The sequence below is a fragment of the Triturus cristatus genome, chromosome 8 (genome assembly GCF_964204655.1).
Source record: "Triturus cristatus chromosome 8, aTriCri1.1, whole genome shotgun sequence".
Classification (NCBI taxonomy): domain Eukaryota; kingdom Metazoa; phylum Chordata; class Amphibia; order Caudata; family Salamandridae; genus Triturus; species Triturus cristatus.
The window spans coordinates 714139779-714157567 of NC_140591.1; positions in this window are offsets into that span (position 1 = coordinate 714139779).

Sequence of the window (17789 nt, forward strand, 5' to 3'; positions counted from 1 at the left end):
ACCTTGTTCTCTCCCTCTAAAGCAGCTCTGCTGACCTGGTTCTCTCCCTCTATAGCAGCTCTACTGACCTGGTTTCTCTGGCTCTACAGCAGCTCTGTTGACCTGGTTCTCTGGCTCTAGAGCAGCTCTGCTGACCTGGTTCTTAGGCTCTAGAGCAGCTCTGCTGACCTGATTCTCTGGCTGTAAAGCAGCTCTGCTGACCTGTTTCTCTGGCTCTAAAGCAGCTCTGCTGGCCTAGTTCTCTGGCTCGAAAGCAGCTCTGCTGACCTGGTTCTCTCCCTCTAAAGCAGCTCTGCTGACCTGGTTTCTCTGGCTCGAAAGCAGCTCTGATGACCTCGTTCTATGGCTCTAAAGCAGCTCTGCTGACCTGGTTTCTCTGGCTGTACAGCAGCTCTGCTGACCTGGTTCTCTCCCTCTAGAGCAGCTCTGCTGACCTGGTTCTCTCCCTCTAAAGCAGCTCTACTGACCTGGTTTCTCTGGCTCTAGAGCAGCTCTGCTGACCTGGTTTACTGGCTCTAAAGCAGCTCTGCTGGTTCTCTGGCTCTAAAGCAGCTCTGCTGACCTGGTTCTCTCCCTCTAAAGCAGCTCTGCTGACCTAGTTCTCTCCCTCTAGAGCAGCTCTGCTGACCTGGTTCTCTCCCTCTAAAGCAGCTCTACTGACCTGGTTTCTCTGGCTGTACAGCAGCTCTGATGACCTGGTTCTATGGCTCTAAAGCAGTTCTGCTGACATGGTTCTCTGGCTCTAGAGCAGCTCTGCTGACCTGGTTCTCTCCCTCTAGAGCACCTCTGCTGACCTGGTTCTCTCCCACTAAAGCAGCTCTTATGACCTGGTTCTATGGCTCTAAAGCAGCTCTACTGACTTGGTTCTCTGGCTCTAGAGCATCTCTGCTGACCTGGTTCGCTGGCTCTAAAGCAGCTCTGCTGGCCTGGTTCTCTGGCTCTAAAGCAGCTCTGCTGACCTGGGTCTCTCCCTCTAAAGCAGCTCTCCTGACCTGGTTTCTCTGGCTCTACAGCAGCTCTGCTGACCTGGTTCTGTTCCTCTAGAGCAGCTCTGCTGACCCGGTTCTCTCCCTCTAAAGCAGCTCTACTGACCTGGTTTCTCCGGCTGTACAGCAGCTCTCCTGACCTGGTTCTCTGGCTCTAAAGCAGCTGATGACCTGGTTCTATGGCTCTAAAGCAGCTCTACTGACTTGGTTCTCTGGCTCTAGAGCAGCTCTGCTGACCTGGTTCTCTGGCTCTAAAGCAGCTCTGCTGGCCTGGTTCTCTGGCTCTAAAGCAGCTCTGCTGACCTGGTTTTCTCCCTCTAAAGCAGCTCTGCTGACCTGGTTTCTCTGGCTCTACAGCAGCTCTGCTGACCTGGTTCTCTGGCTCTAGAGCAGCTCTGCTGACCTAGTTCTTAGGCTCTAGAGCAGCTCTGCTGACCTGGTTCTCTGGCTCTACAACAACTCTGCTGACCTGGTCCTCTGGCTCTAAAGCAGCTCTGCTGACCTGGTTCTATGGCTCTAAAGCAGCTCTACTGACTTGGTTCTCTGGCTCTAGAGCAGCTCTGTTGACCTGGTTCTCTGGCTCTACAGCAGCTCTGTTGACCTGGATCTCTGGCTCTAGAGCAGCTCTGCTGACCTGGTTCTCTCCCTCTAGAGCAGCTCTGCTGACCTAGTTCTCTCCCTCTAAAGCAGCTCTACTGACCTGGTTTCTCTGGCTGTACAGCAGTTCTGCTGACCTGGTTCTCTGGCTCTAAAGCAGCTCTGATGACCTGGTTCTATGGCTCTAAAGCAACTGTGCTGACTTGGTTCTCTAGCTCTAGAGCAGCTCTGCTGACCCGGTTCTCTGGCTCTAAAGCAGCTCTGCTGGCCTGGTTCTCTGGCTCTAAAGCAGCTCTGCTGACCTGGTTCTCTCCCTCTAAAGCAGCTCTGCTGACCTGGTTTCTCTGGCTCTACAGCAGGTCTGCTGACCTGGTTCTCTGGCTCTATAGCAGGTCTGTTGACCTGGTTCTCTGGCTCTACAGCAGGTCTGTTGACCTGGTTCTCTGGCTCTAGAGCAGCTCTGCTGACCTAGTTTTTAGGCTACAGAGCAGCTCTGCTGATCTGGTTCTCTGGCTCTAAAGCAGCTCTGCTGACCCGGTTCTATGGCTCTAAAGCAGATCTGCTGACATGGTTCTCTGGCTCTAGATCAGCTCTGCTGACCTGGTTCTCTCCCTCTAGAGCAGCTCTGCTGACCTGGTTCTCTCCCACTAAAGCAGCTCTACTGACATGGTTTCTCTGGCTGTACAGGAGCTCTGCTGACCTGGTTCTCCGGCTCTAAAACAGCTCTGATGACCTGGTTCTATGGCTCTAAAGCAGTTCTGCTGACCTGGTTCTCTGGCTCTAGAGCAGCTCTGATGACCTGGTTCTATGGCTCTAAAGCAGTTCTGCTGACCTGGTTCTCTGGCTCTAGAGCAGCTCTGATGACCTGGTCCCTGGGCTCTAAAGCAGCTCTGCTGACCTTGTTCTCTGGCTCTACAACAACTCTGCTGACCTGGTCCTCTGGCTCTAAAGCAGCTCTGCTGACCCGGTTCTATGGCTCTAAAGCAGCTCTACTGACTTGGTTCTCTGGCTCTAGAGCAGCTCTGTTGACCTGGTTCTCTGGCTCTACAGCAGCTCTGTTGACCTGGATCTCTGGCTCTAGAGCAGCTCTGCTGACCTGGTTCTCTCCCTCTAGAGCAGCTCTGCTGACCTGGTTCTCTCCCTCTGAAGCAGCTCTACTGACCTGGATTCTCTGGCTGTACAGCAGTTCTGCTGACCTGGTTCTTAGGCTCTAGAGCAGGTCTGTTGACCTGGTTCTCTGGCTCTAGAGCAGCTCTGCTGACCTAGTTTTTAGGCTACAGAGCAGCTCTGCTGATCTGGTTCTCTGGCTCTAGATCAGCTCTGCTGACCTGGTTCTCTCCCACTAAAGCAGCTCTACTGACATGGTTTCTCTGGCTGTACAGGAGCTCTACTGACCTGGTTCTCTGGCTCTAAAGAGGCTCTGATGACCTGGTTCTATGGCTCTAAAGCAGTTCTGCTGACCTGGTTCTCTGGCTCTAGAGCAGCTCTGATGACCTGGTCCCTTGGCTCTAAAGCAGCTCTGCTGACCTTGTTCTCTCCCTCTAAAGCAGTTCTGCTGACCTGGTTCTCTCCCTCTAAAGCAGCTCTGCTGACCTGGTTTCTCTGGCTCTACAGCAGCTCTACTGACCCGGTTCTCTGGCTCTAGAGCAGCTCTGCTGACCTAGTTCTTAGGCTCTTGAGCAGCTCTGCTGACCTGGTTCTCTGGCTCTACAACAGCTCTGCTGACCTGGTTCTCTGGCTCTAAAGCAGCTCTGCTGACCTGGTTCTATGGCTCTAAAGCAGTTCTGCTGACCTGGTTCTCTGGCTCTAGAGCAGCTCTGATGACCTGTTCCCTTGGCTCTAAAGCAGCTCTGCTGACCTTGTTCTCTCCCTCTAAAGCAGTTCTGCTGACCTGGTTCTCTCCCTCTAAAGCAGCTCTGCTGACCTGGTTTCTCTGGCTCTACAGCAGCTCTACTGACCCGGTTCTCTGGCTCTAGAGCAGCTCTGCTGACCTAGTTCTTAGGCTCTTGAGCAGCTCTGCTGACCTGGTTCTCTGGCTCTACAACAGCTCTACTGACCTGGTTTCTCTGGCTGTACAGCAGTTCTGCTGACCTGGTTCTTAGGCTCTAGAGCTCTGCTGACCTGGTTCTCTGGCTCTAAAGCAGCTCTGATGACCTGGTTCTATGGCTCTAAAGCAGCTGTGCTGACTTGGTTCTCTGGCTCTAGAGCAGCTCTGCTGACCTGGTTCTCTGGCTCTAAAGCAGCTCTGCTGGCCTGGTTCTCTGGCTCTAAAGCAGCTCTGCTGACCTGTTTCTCTCCCTCTAAAGCAGCTCTGCTGACCTGGTTTCTCTGGCTCTACAGCAGGTCTGCTGACCTGGTTCTCTGGCTCTATAGCAGGTCTGTTGACCTGGTTCTCTGGCTCTACAGCAGGTCTGTTGACCTGGTTCTCTGGCTCTAGAGCAGCTCTGCTGACCTAGTTTTTAGGCTACAGAGCAGCTCTGCTGATCTGGTTCTCTGGCTCTAAAGCAGCTCTGCTGGCCCGGTTCTATGGCTCTAAAGCAGATCTGCTGACATGGTTCTCTGGCTCTAGATCAGCTCTGCTGACCTGGTTCTCTCCCTCTAGAGCAGCTCTGCTGACCTGGTTCTCTCCCACTAAAGCAGCTCTACTGACATGGTTTCTCTGGCTGTACAGGAGCTCTGCTGACCTGGTTCTCCGGCTCTAAAACAGCTCTGATGACCTGGTTCTATGGCTCTAAAGCTGTTCTGCTGACCTGGTTCTCTGGCTCTAGAGCAGCTCTGATGACCTGGTTCTATGGCTCTAAAGCAGTTCTGCTGACCTGGTTCTCTGGCTCTAGAGCAGCTCTGATGACCTGGTCCCTGGGCTCTAAAGCAGCTCTGCTGACCTTGTTCTCTGGCTCTACAACAACTCTGCTGACCTGGTCCTCTGGCTCTAAAGCAGCTCTGCTGACCCGGTTCTATGGCTCTAAAGCAGCTCTACTGACTTGGTTCTCTGGCTCTAGAGCAGCTCTGTTGACCTGGTTCTCTGGCTCTACAGCAGCTCTGTTGACCTGGATCTCTGGCTCTAGAGCAGCTCTGCTGACCTGGTTCTCTCCCTCTAGAGCAGCTCTGCTGACCTGGTTCTCTCCCTCTGAAGCAGCTCTACTGACCTGGTTTCTCTGGCTGTACAGCAGTTCTGCTGACCTAGTTCTTAGGCTCTAGAGCAGGTCTGTTGACCTGGTTCTCTGGCTCTAGAGCAGCTCTGCTGACCTAGTTTTTAGGCTACAGAGCAGCTCTGCTGATCTGGTTCTCTGGCTCTAGATCAGCTCTGCTGACCTGGTTCTCTCCCACTAAAGCAGCTCTACTGACATGGTTTCTCTGGCTGTACAGGAGCTCTACTGACCTGGTTCTCTGGCTCTAAAGCAGCTCTGATGACCTGGTTCTATGGCTCTAAAGCAGTTCTGCTGACCTGGTTCTCTGGCTCTAGAGCAGCTCTGATGACCTGGTCCCTTGGCTCTAAAGCAGCTCTGCTGACCTTGTTCTCTCCCTCTAAAGTAGTTCTGCTGACCTGGTTCTCTCCCTCTAAAGCAGCTCTGCTGACCTGGTTTCTCTGGCTCTACAGCAGCTCTACTGACCCGATTCTCTGGCTCTAGAGCAGCTCTGCTGACCTAGTTCTTAGACTCTTGAGCAGCTCTGCTGACCTGGTTCTATGGCTCTACAACAGCTCTGCTGACCTGGTTCTCTGACTCTAGAGCAGCTCTGATGACCTGGTCCCTTGGCTCTAAAGCAGCTCTGCTGACCTTGTTCTCTCCCTCTAAAGCAGCTCTGCTGACCTGGTTCTCTCGCTCTAAAGCAGCTCTACTGACCTGGTTTCTCTGGCTCTAAAGCAGCTCTGCTGACCCGGTTCTATGGCTCTAGAGCAGCTCTGCTGACCTGGTTCTCGGCCTCTGGAGCAGCTCTGACGACTTTTCTAAATTGTCGGCTAGAATCCGTGCACCCACCGTGATGTGTACGCTTTGAGAACACGACGTCGAAAAAAATGTGTAATTTAAAAAAATAAATAAAAATATTATAAATATATTAAAATAAAAAATGAAAACAAAAAAATTAGTCAATATGTCAGTTTGAATTTAAAAAGAAAATGTTGTGCAATTTTCAGAATAATATATAATGTTATTTAATGAATACAATATTTATCAATAAAGACTTAAAAAACTGTAGAAAACCAGTACAAAGAAATAGATATAACTACTATCACACTTAAAAATTAGCATTTAAAAAACCTCTGAAATTCACTGAAAAAAACCATAGGTTTCAGAGACGTTATAGTTAGAAATTAGCATTTAAAAAAGCTTTGAAATTCACTGAAAAAACCATAGGTTTCAGAGACGTTATAGTTAGAAATTAGCATTTAAAAAACCTTAGAAATTCACAGAAAAAAAACATAGGTTTCAGGGGTGTTATAGTTAGCTGGCCATTTCACTCATACAAAACCATAGAAATTCCTTTGTTATAGTTAGTTCTGCTAACTATAACTCACGCGCCCGCAATGCACTGCTGATGATGTCACATATTGCATCATTCATGACATGGTCAGTGACATCACTGATGACATCTCAAATGACATCACTGATGACATCACTGATGACATCATCCAGTGAATGTGGTTTGAAAAAACACAACTTTTATTTTCCGGGAAAAAGGCAAGGTGATAGCAGGCAGACTAGCCTAGAAGGCTGCATATAGAACACTCAAAGAAAAAAACTGGCGCCGTGCCTTTAAGACCTCCAGGCTCCCATCATGCCCCACAGGTGACAGTTAGGTCAGGTCTTTTCGACGGCGTATTACATTGCGAAATTATATTCTGGAATAAGCATGGTATTCGTCCGGGGAGGAGGGAGGTTTGTTTATGGCTTTGAAGAGTATACCCCTGGAAGAGAACTAGGATTACAGGTAAGTAACTTATCCTTGCCTTCCAGGGGATACTCATGAATAGTGGGGGTGAGTGCTTGCAATGTTCAACACTCCGTCCATCATCCCCTTTGGTTTTTGCATTGATCGCCCTAAGTTGGCAGGGTGTGCCCAGACGGTGGTCCCTTGCTCATTTGCCACTGGATTCAAGCTAGCCTGGCTGATGACAGCTGATTAGCCAGAAACCGCTCCCCAGGATGCTTGTTTTCGGTCCAGGGAAGACATGGCTTGGCAGTTCAGGCTGGACTGTTCCCATGAGGCACAGGGTCAGACTGATTTGCATATGGCCCTGTCTGAACTGGGGTGGCGGAGTGAGCTAAAGAATGATGATGGATTAAACCCAGATCAGTTGACTGGGGGTGAGTGCTTGCAATGTTCAACACTCCGTCCATCATCCCCTTTGGTTTTGCTTTGTTCGCCCTAAGTTGGCAGGGTATGCCCAGACGTGGGTCCCTTGCTCACTTTGCCACTGGATTCAAGCTAGCCTGGCTGATGACAGCTGATTACCCAGAAACCGGTTCCTAGGATGCTTGTTTCCGGTCCAGGGAAGACATGGCTTGGCAGTTCGGGCTGGACTGTTCCCATGAGGCACAGGGTCAGACTGATTTGCATATGGCCATGTCTGAACTGGGGTGGCGTAGTGAGCTAAAGAATGATGATGGATTAACCCCAAGATCAGTTGACTGGGGGTGAGTGCTTGAAATGTTCAACACTCTGTTCATCATCCCCTTTGGTTTTGCCTCGATACTCATCAATAGTCATAAGCACTGAATAATGTAGCAAGCCCGTCCCTGAACCCTGCAGACGAATACCTGCATAGCAAATAGTGAACAGTACAATCATCCAAATAAATTCCTCTAGGATGCTTGCCCAAACTGAGCATCTGCTTAAGTATCAGAATCTAAGCAGTAATAGTGGGCAAAGGTGTGGACCGACCGCCACGTAGCTGATTTACGTATCTCTTGAATAGTTTAAACATAGCCGTAGTAGCGGCTTTACCCCTTGTTGAATGAGGCCTTGGCTTGGCAGGGAGCTGTTTGTGAGCTAGCTGGTAGGCTAATGTGATGCAAGATACAATCCATCTCACGATGGATCTTTTAGAATAAGGAAAACCAGTGTGCTTTGGACCATAATTAACGAATAGACGGTCTGACTTTCGTATGCCCTTCATTCTATCTGGATAGAATTTGAACACTCTTTTCAGATCAAGTGAATGCAATGCACTCTCAGGGGATGTGGTAGGATTTGAAAAGAATGTAGGAAGAGTGATCGATTGATTAATATGAAAATCTGAGCTCTTTTTCGGTAAGAAACTCTGGTGAGTCCTCATAACCACTCGATTCGCATGGAAAACGAGATAAGACTCTATGGAACATAAGGCCTGAAACTCGCTTACCCTGAGAGCAGAGGTAATTGCCACGAAAAAGCGGCCTTCCAAGAGAGGTAATGTAGAGAAGCTTTGTGAATGGGTTCAAAGGGAAGACTTTGAGAACACTCTTGGAACAAGAGTAGACTCAGCCAAGGAGAAGAGCAATATTGCTGTGTGTTGTTTTGTTAGTTCAGCCTGCAGTTGCTCCTTCTGCTTTGGAGATGTAAAAGTACTTGATTTCACTGTGTATCCTGCTTGTGAAGTTTCTCCAAGGGCTTGTGGGTGCTTGCCTCCTGTTGTAAGTGTCAGGGTCGTCAAAGACTTCACCTACATCACCTGGACTCCTTTGCTGGGAGTCCTGACCCTGCCAGGGGGTGCCATTAACAGTTCTGGGCCATTGCAGGTGTTTGCTGAACATTCATTTCAATAAAAGCATTCCCTACGCCATCAGCGACACCACTGCCTGCTCCGACACCGTGGTCCCAGCTCACTGGGAGAGCGCAGCACTGACCTCAACGACACCGCAGCCCTGGTCTTACAGGCGATGAGCCTTCACGTTGTCATTGACAATGCTGCCTGCACCATGGCCGTGGACACCGACAACACCGCAGCCCTAGACTCACCTACGAGGCCACTTTGTGCCTTCACTGACTCTACAGTCCGCACTGTAACAGTGTTCACCGCCCTGGACGACACCACAATCCCTGGTCTGCCGATGACAACACCATCAACTCTGACATTGTCACCCACCGCCTGCATCAAAGCCTTGGTCACTGCCCTCGTGAGGAGCACGAGACACTGACCATGATGACATTGCAGCCCCAGGTCAACCGACGACAGTGCCACACCGATGCCACGCTGCTGCCTGCAACGAAGCCACGGACATAGCATTGTGAAGTACACGTCGCATCGATCGCGACAACAGCGCAGTCCCAGCACTGCCAACTTCAGCGCTCCTGAATTTGATCTCACGGAGTTGGACCTGACTTCAAGGCCTCACTGACGCCTCGCGACTCCAGCGGCTCCTCACCGCTATACTTCACCGCAAGGTGCTGAGGCTCCTTAAAATTCCAAGCTGTTGTTTGCGGGTCTTCCCCGACACCATAGCTGGCCCTCAACTCCAGCGAGGTCGGACTGATCTGTTGGATTTGTTGGTCACGACGCGCTGATATCCGCAGTTGGTACTGTCGACTTTGCAGAGCTCTATTTTTGCTTTATTGTTAAGAAATTCATATCTTTGCTTTTGTATGTTGGATATTTGTTGTTTTGCTCTTTGTTTGATTAGATAAATATTGGCTATTTGTCTAAACTGGTGTGGTGTCCATTTTGTAGGGTTGTCACTGTGTTACTGTGTGTGGTTTGGCCCAAATGCTTTATACATTGCCACTAAGATGAACATGACTGGTCTTGCCAAGCTACCAACGGAGTGAGCAGGGGTTATCTTAGCTGTGTTCTCCCCTTACCCTGACAAGAAAGAAGGCTCCCGATGTTAAACGTTGTTGTTCTGGGACGATGCGGATCGGCTGAGGAAGCGGCCGCGCCCGCTCCCCCCGCCTTCCCCTGACGTCAGACGCCAGCCGCAGCGAGGATCGAGCAAGGAGCTGCTAACGATGGCCGGACGTTTAGAAGCTGATGAAGCCGCGATTTGAATTATCTGAAGTATTTGAAGTGTTCTTTACCCGGCGCTTTTGGAAGCTGGCTCCTGTATGATCCTGTATACGGCAAGCTGCCTTTTCGCAAGAAAGGGGAAGGGAAGGCAGAGAAGGGAAAAGGGAAAGGAGATTTAAAAGGAAAGAAAAGAAAAAAAAGACAAATACTTTCTGCTGGCTTTGCGTGGCGTGGTGAGCTTGCCAGGTGGAAGTGCACCTCTTAAAACAAAGTTTCCGGCTTAATCTTCGTGGCTGCCTGCAGTGGCCCTCTGGATAAATGGATTTTCTACAGGGACTCCAGGTTTCTCTCCAAAAAGGTGGTAAGTGAAAACTTTTCCTTGCCCATTTTGGTTGAGGGTCGCTGGGTAGGTCCCCATTTGTTTTTTTTTGGGCATTTTGTGGCTGGCGGAGGACTTTGTAAGTGAGACACTATGAGAAAACCTATTAAAGGAGCAAAGGGGAATACTCAGGTAGAGTCTCAGACTTTAGGTCAAAAAGTTAAAAAACAAAGCTTTCCCCTGAGGCCCGGGAGACCCTTGAGGCCGAGCTCACGTTGGAGGAGCGTCAGGCGGCTATTGGGGCCTTGCAGCCCGGTAAGGCGTTGGTACCAAACGGTGTCCCGATAGAGCTTTATCAGCGGCTACCAGAGACGCTGGCCCCGCATTTACTGAACATGTTCACGCACAGTCTGGAGGTGGGAGAGCTCCCCGTCGACCAACGTACGGCCACTATCGTAGTAATACCGAAGCCGGGTAAGCCGCCAGATCAATGTACCTCCTATCGTCCCATTTCGCTGATTAACGCAGAGGCCAAGATCCTCGCAAAATTGTTGGCCCTCCGGCTCACACCACATTTATCTGACATTGTGCACCCAGATCAGTCGGGCTTTATGCCCGGGAGAAGTACGTCCCACAATCTGAGGCGACTGCATGGTGTACTGGCCCGGGTGGAGCAGTTGCAGGAACCGGCTGTCATTCTCTCCCTTGATGCACGAATGGCGTTTGACATGGTGGAATGGCCCTTTCTCTTTGCAGTGTAATTGCATCTGGGGTTTGGGCCGAAATTTTGTGCCTGGGTCCGACTCATCTACACTAAACCACTGGCCCATGTCGCGGCCAACTGGCACATGTCGGAGGACTTCCCCCTGGCGCGTGGCACGCGTCAGGGCTGTCCACTGTCGCCACTGCTTTTTGCCCTACTGCTCGAGCCGCTCGCGGCGTGGATACGGTGGGAGCCCATGATGAGGGACCTTCGGTGGTCCGCCGACTGGGAGGACCGCATCTCTCTCTACGCGGACGACATACTGCTTTACTTGTCTTCCCCTAGACGTTCCATCTTGACGCTACTTAACATCTGCGAGATATTTGGCCGGGCATCTGGCTATACGATAAACTGGTCGAAGTCGGTCCTCCTGGTGCTGCGGGGCCCTCCGCGGCTGCCGGCGGGATGCCAGCTACAGGTGGTGGAGGGGTCGTTCAAATACCTGAGGGTGCACGTTACGATGGATCAGCTGGAGTTCTTCAAGCGTAACCTAAGCCCTCAAGTGGACCGCCTCAAGCGTGATGTGCAGCACTGGGGAGCGTTGCCACTGAACGTAGTGGGGAGGGCGGCGCTCTTCAAAATGATGGCCCTGCCGCGGTTTCTCTACGTGTTGGAGAATACTCCGTACCCGGTGCCTCCGTCCTACTTCCGCGCGATAGCAGCGCAGGTTTCCAGCCTACTCTGGGGCAATAAGCCGGCGCGAATTGCGCAATCAAAATTGGTTTGCGGGTGGTACGATGGGGGAATTGCGCTCCCGGATATCCAATTCTATTATTGGGCGGCGCAGCTCAAGGTGATCAACCAGTGGCTTCATGCGCCTCAGTCTGACCCTGCATTTAAGGCGGACAGGGATGTGCTAGGTGAGAGGGGTATGCTGTCCCCTCTGTATGATGCCCGACTAGCCTCGCAGCTGTTCGGTCCTCTTAGGCAGACTATATCTATCTGGCATGCGGCGCAGGCCAGGTTGGGATGGCGGGGGGTCCTGACTCAACTTACACCTCTCTGGGATGCCAAGCAGCTGGGACGTTTAAGGGACAGCAAAGGCTTCGACGCTTGGGACAACATCGGAATCTCGGTGGTAGGCGATGTGTGGCAAAAAGGGGCGGTTGTCCAGTTTGCACGCTTACAACAGCAATACGAGCTGGCTCCCTCAGAATGGTTCAGATACCTCCAGATGAAACATGCCCTGGCGGCACAGTTGGCTCCTGGCGCGCAGGTTCCGGAAGCGTCCCCGTTAGAGGATAGACTGTTGACGGAGTACATGCCAAAGAAGGCTACGTCCTTCACGTACCGCAAACTGATCAACAACTTGCCGGACCCTATGGGGCCCTTGCGGGAGAGGTGGGCTGAGGAGGTCGGTGACTTTGATGACCCGGAATGGCGTGAGGCACTGGCCTCGCCGCGCGAGGCGGGTATACCTTCGAGGCTGCGGCTGGTGCAGCTTCGTATTTTGCATCGCTCATACTTCACCAGATGCTTGCTACATAAGATGGGCAGAGCGACCCACCCCTTCTGCCTGCGGGGTTGTGGGGAGGAGGGAACCTTTTACCACACTGTCTGGGAGTGTCCTGTTCTCCAGGTATTCTGGAAGCGGGTGCTGCGTACAATGTCACAGGCGTGCTGGATATCGCGGGTGCCGGAGCCCCGGCGCTGTTTGTTAAATGTGTGGGAGCCCAATGATCTTGATCGTCAGGCGCAGGGCTGGGTAACGCTGGGAATCATGACGGCCAAACGGAACATAGCCCAAAAATGGGGAGCGGTGGAGGCGCCGTTGCTGTCAGTATGGAGGAGGGAGATGGATGCAGCCATGTTTGCTGAGCGGTCAGTGTTTATCAGGCGGGGATGTCCTCGCAAGTGGGCCAGGGTCTGGGGGGCATGGAACAGGTACAGGGGAGGCATATGCGATCCGCCGCCTCTTTCAGATGGGGATTCCTCTGATTCGGATGGTTAAGATGGTCTGCGGGGAGATGGGGAGAGGGGGGGACACAGTCTTTCTCAATGCATTAGACTTGGGATTGGTTGAGGGATTATGTATTTGGGTGGTGATCTGTCCTGAGATCTATGCGCAAGGTCTGTCTCAATGTCCTATTGTTTTAACTGTTTTTGAAAACAATAAAAACTTTTAAAAAAAAAAAAAGTTCAAAAACGTGCTGTCCAGGCTATGGCACGGTCTAACCACGCAGCTGCTTTTAGGAAAGATCTTCCACGTCCACTAGATTCTGTTGAGATGTCGGATGCTGATGTAGCTAACCACGACCATCATGAGGTAGCACTGGCAGACTCAGACTCCTCTACCAGTCCTGGTGAGATGGTTTTGTTAAGGGCAGACTCACCAATCTCCGCTGCCACAGCCAAAGAGACTTTAACTCCTGGAGGGGAAGTGAGGGAATGTTTAGAGACTAGAAAGTACCCTATCTTCTTTAAAACTAAACAGGGTGGGCCCTTAACTGGAATAGAGCCAGAGCAGGAGCAGGAGACGGAAGGCAATAACCTTTAAATAGCTGGAAATCTTTCTGACTCAGGCCCAGAAACGTTAAGCTTAGAGTCGAGCAATCACCCTTCCGTTTTTTCCCCTCCCTCGTCAGGTTTATCAAGTCCATCAATTGTGGGGGGCCCATACTGCATTCTATGCCGGCGGTCTCAGAAGCCTCTATGCCAACTTTACTAGAGGTGCCTGCTCTGACCAATCAAGAGGGTCTCCAGACTGATGACAGGCCCAATTTAAATCAGATTGTTCCTCTGTTAAGTAATGGCTTTTTCTCTATGCAATGGGATGCAAAAAGCCTCCTCAATCTGATTCTGGAAGAAATTCGCGATCTGAAAACTTCTCAATTGGCTGAGATCGCCGCATTTAATGCTCGCTTGACAAAGATATAGGAAACCGTGGCTCAGATCCCAACACGGCTCTTAGAAGCTGAAACTAGGATAGCCGAATTGGAAGATCAAATGTCATCCTTGAATCTTAAAGTCGCCACTTTCCAGTCTCAGAGATCTGCGTTGGATCTTAAATTGGAGGAGGTAGAGAACCATTCTAGACGCTCAAATCTCCGAATTGTGGGTATTCCGGAGGGCATAGAGGGACAGCAGACATTACATTGGATCGATTCCTTCTTAAAGAAAAATGTCCTCCCAGAATTTAATGGGGATCTCACAATAATGAGAGCACATCGGGTTCCAGCACACCTCCCCCCCAATGCCAAGTTTCCACGGACAATTTTGGTTAATTTTGGAGACTTTAGGGTCAAGGAACCGATTTTGTCAAGAGCTGTTAAACAAAGACAGTTTTCTTCGGCAGAAGTGCTATTATGTCGTATTTTTTCAGATATGTCGGCTTCCGCAGCAAAAAGGAGAAAGGAATTTGTTAAAATGCTACATTTGTTTAAGGCACAAGGGGCGCAAGCAATGATAGCCCAGCAGAGCAAGCTGAAGGTGCTAGTCAAAGGCAAATTTCATATTTTCAGCAATGTTTCAGAGGCACAGGAATTATTGCATCGGATTTCGACGGATAAATCTTAATGGTTATGTAATGAGTTAGAAAACTCTCCTTTTTAGGTCTCGTCTGACCCAGCGCATGCGCTGGTCTGGCGAGACATTTTGTGAGGGCTACAAAAAGTGCCACCAGGCCAGCCTAGACCTACAGTGTATGTGAGCGATTACTTTCACTTTTGCGGCCACACGGACTCTTTGATGTTTGATCGCGATCACTTTCGCGGCCGCACGGCCGCTTTGATGTTTTCTGTGTGGCTTCAATAGATTGCAGCAGTTAAAACAAGCATTGGCATAGCCAATAGGTCTCGCTTTTGGGACCTTATAAGTGTTTAGTTATGCAACTGTTGCATGGCTAAACACTTATAAGGTCCCAAAGGCGAGACCTATTGGCCATGCCAATGCTTGTTCTTTCTTTCTTTAGAGTTTACTTATGGTGTATTCTATGATTGAATTTTTTTGTTTATAGTTATGTTCATTGCAGGTAAAAATTGTTAAATCACTGTTGGTGTTATTTTGGAAAGGGGAGGTGGGGGAAGGGGTGGGGTTAATCAGCTGCACTAGGCACCAAGTCATTGTGCCTGTAGAAAAGTGGGTGGGGGGGACAGGTTGTTGGACTCTGAGCAAGGGCGGCCATCTGCTCGGGCAACAATGGGTCAAGGGAGGAGACATGGGTGGGATAGGGAGCATTGGGGGAAAAAATGAAAACCATATGTTAGATTTTTATACATCCGTTTATCATTACTTAGAAAGGAAGAAGGGGGGGCAGTCACGTTGCTGGTCGTTAGGTGTACACAGGGTGTTAAACTGGGAAATCTATTATTATTAATATTTTTTTTTAAATGGCAAGATGAGAACATGATAAATGGGAGATAAGGAAGCTTTATAGGTGGTTTCCTTTAATGTAAATGGCCTAAATAATAAGAGAAAAATGAGAGCCATCGAAACGTGGATTAAGACGGAGAACCCGTCAGTTATCCTGTTACAGGAGACCCATATACCAGCGGGGAAAATAGCCGACTTTTCAATGTTTAAATCATGGGCGGTTTATAGGGGCTTTTCTTCATCCTCTGTAGCCCACAGAGGAACAGCAATCTTCTTTAATAAAATATTCCAGGCTGAGGTAGTCAATTCAGCGAGCGATCAAAGTGGTAGGTGGTGTTGGGTCACCTGTAATTCAGGTAATGGATTATTGACTCTCGCCAGTTTATACGCCCCGGTAGAGGATAATCCCACTCCATATGAGGAATTCTTTCAATCCATAATTCAGGTTTCAGGGGACCTAATAGTGGGAGGGGATTTTAATCTGTTGATGAATACGAAATTAGACTTCTCATCTAAGGCAAAAAAACAATTAAAGCAAAAATCCTTTAAAGTGGTTCAAAGTTACAGCTCAATGTTGGATATAGTTGATCCTTGGCGGGTGGCATTCCACACTAAAACTTCTTATACCTGTTATTCAGGGAGATTTCATACTTTTTCACGTATTGATTTTTTTGGGGGTTTCTAGAAGTTTGATTTTTAACTCTCAAAAAACTCTGCAGAACGGGCTTTCGGATCACGCACTGATAGTTTTAGAATTGGAATTGGGTGAATGTAAGAAAGTTACCAAAAAATGGCAGTTGAATCGACAATATTTAGTAGAGGAAAACTGGGTATCTAGTATTAAAGCCGAGATTAGTAAGTTCTTTGAGCGTAATTTTGGCTCAGCCCCATTAGATGTTGTTTAGGATTCATTTAAAGCGTTTTTTCGAGGTTTTACCATAGCTAAAGACGCAGGGAATTCAAGGGCCAGGAAGGAAGAAAAACATTTATTGGAGCAAAAAGTGCAAAGGTCCCTTGATAGATTCCTCTCTAGCCCTTCTGTGGCAAACCGTCAACAGCTCGATCAGGCTAAACGGGACCTGGCTAATAATTACTATGCTAAGAGTGATTTCTTATTTCAGCAGATCAGGCAAAAACTTTATGAGGAGAGTAATTATACTGGTCGATTTTTGGCATGTCAGGCAAGAGAGCGGGCTGCTAAGAATCAAATACTCGCACTGAAATGTCCCATTTCGGGTTCTCGATTGGAGGATATAGATGCTGTTGGAAATATCATGGTTCAACATTATGAGAGGATATATGGCCAACTTCACTCCATCGATAGGTCATCTTTGGGGGAGTTCCTTCAGGCAAATGAATGACCTGCATTAACAGAATTAGATAAAAGGAGTATGGCAAGACCATTTACAAAAGAAGAGTTAGGGGAAGTTATTAAAATACTTCCAACTGGGAAAGCCTGTGGGCCTGATGGCCTTCCAGCTGAGTTTTTTAAGACGTTTATGAGGAGTGAAATTGAGGATTTTTTTCTTTTATTGGCAAATTCAATTATTGAAGGAGGATCTATACCTCTCTCTTTCAGAAAAGGGAATGTAGTCAGTTTTCTAAAAAAGGTAAAAATAGCGAAGACCCTAATTCATATCGCCCGATAACGCTTTTAAATTCTGACTACAAATTAATTACCAAACTTTTAGCCAATCGTTTTAATGGGATAGCTTCACATTTAATACATTCTGATCAGAATGGTTTTATTGCTGGGAGGCAGCTCGGAACCAATGCACATTTTTTAGTTGAAGCACTAGACTATTTTGAGACCCGGAAGATTCCAGCATTAGTATTATTTTTAGACGCCGAAAAGGCATTCGATTTAGTTATCTGGGAAACTTTATTTTGCATTTTATCGAAATTTGGCATACCCTCTAAAATTACTGGGTTGATTGAGAAGCTATATATGAATGCAGAGGCCAATATTATTATCAATGCCGCTCAGGTGGGCCAAGTAAAAGTTAAAAGGGGAACCCAGCAGGGATGCCCGCTTTCCCCCGTGTTATTTGCTTTTTTTATTGAGCCTCTCGCGATTGCAATTCGGAACAACGGAGACATTCGTCCTCCACTTTCAAATATGAGCAAAATTAAATTATACGCAGATGACATTATGCTCATTTTAAAACCAGAAGAGGAAGCCCAGGTTAGAGCTTTCCAGATCTTTGATCTTCATGAGTCATTCGGCGGCTATAAAATGAATAAAAGAAAAACAGAGATAATTTTATGTGGCTGTGCATCTAGGGTTGTGCATCCAGATATTTTCTCGTGCCTTAACTCTTACCCCAAGAGATATCTGGGGATCTATTTTTCGCCATTTATTTCAGAATTATATGAGTTGAATTTTGTTCCATTGTTCCGAAAAATCCAGGATTTATTTGCACGATGGAGCTCTCTCCCTTTAACCATTCTTGGTCGGGTTGCCTTGATCAAAATGTCGGTGCTTCCACTGTTAAATTTTCTTTTTTCAACAATTCCTTGTGTGCTAGTTAATTCTTTTTTTTTGAAAATAGAGTCATTGTTTACATCATTCCTTTTGAGTTAAAAAAAATCCCTCGTATTGCACTTAGCACTTTACATGAAAAGTTGGAAGATGGTGGCCTTGCCCTCCCCAATCTGAAGGAATATTATTTTGCGTATTTTGCACAATATATGTCGAGATTTAAGCAGGGTTTACAGTCAGGTCTTTTTATCAACTTCTTTATAAATTTAATGTGTAAGGAAAATCAGATTCACTGTCCATTATCAATATTTAGATCTCCGAAATTAGTCAGATATAAGTGTGTGGACTGGTTTTTTCACAAGCGTCAGGCATTTTTTAGACTGTATTCTATTCCTATAAGCAATGCC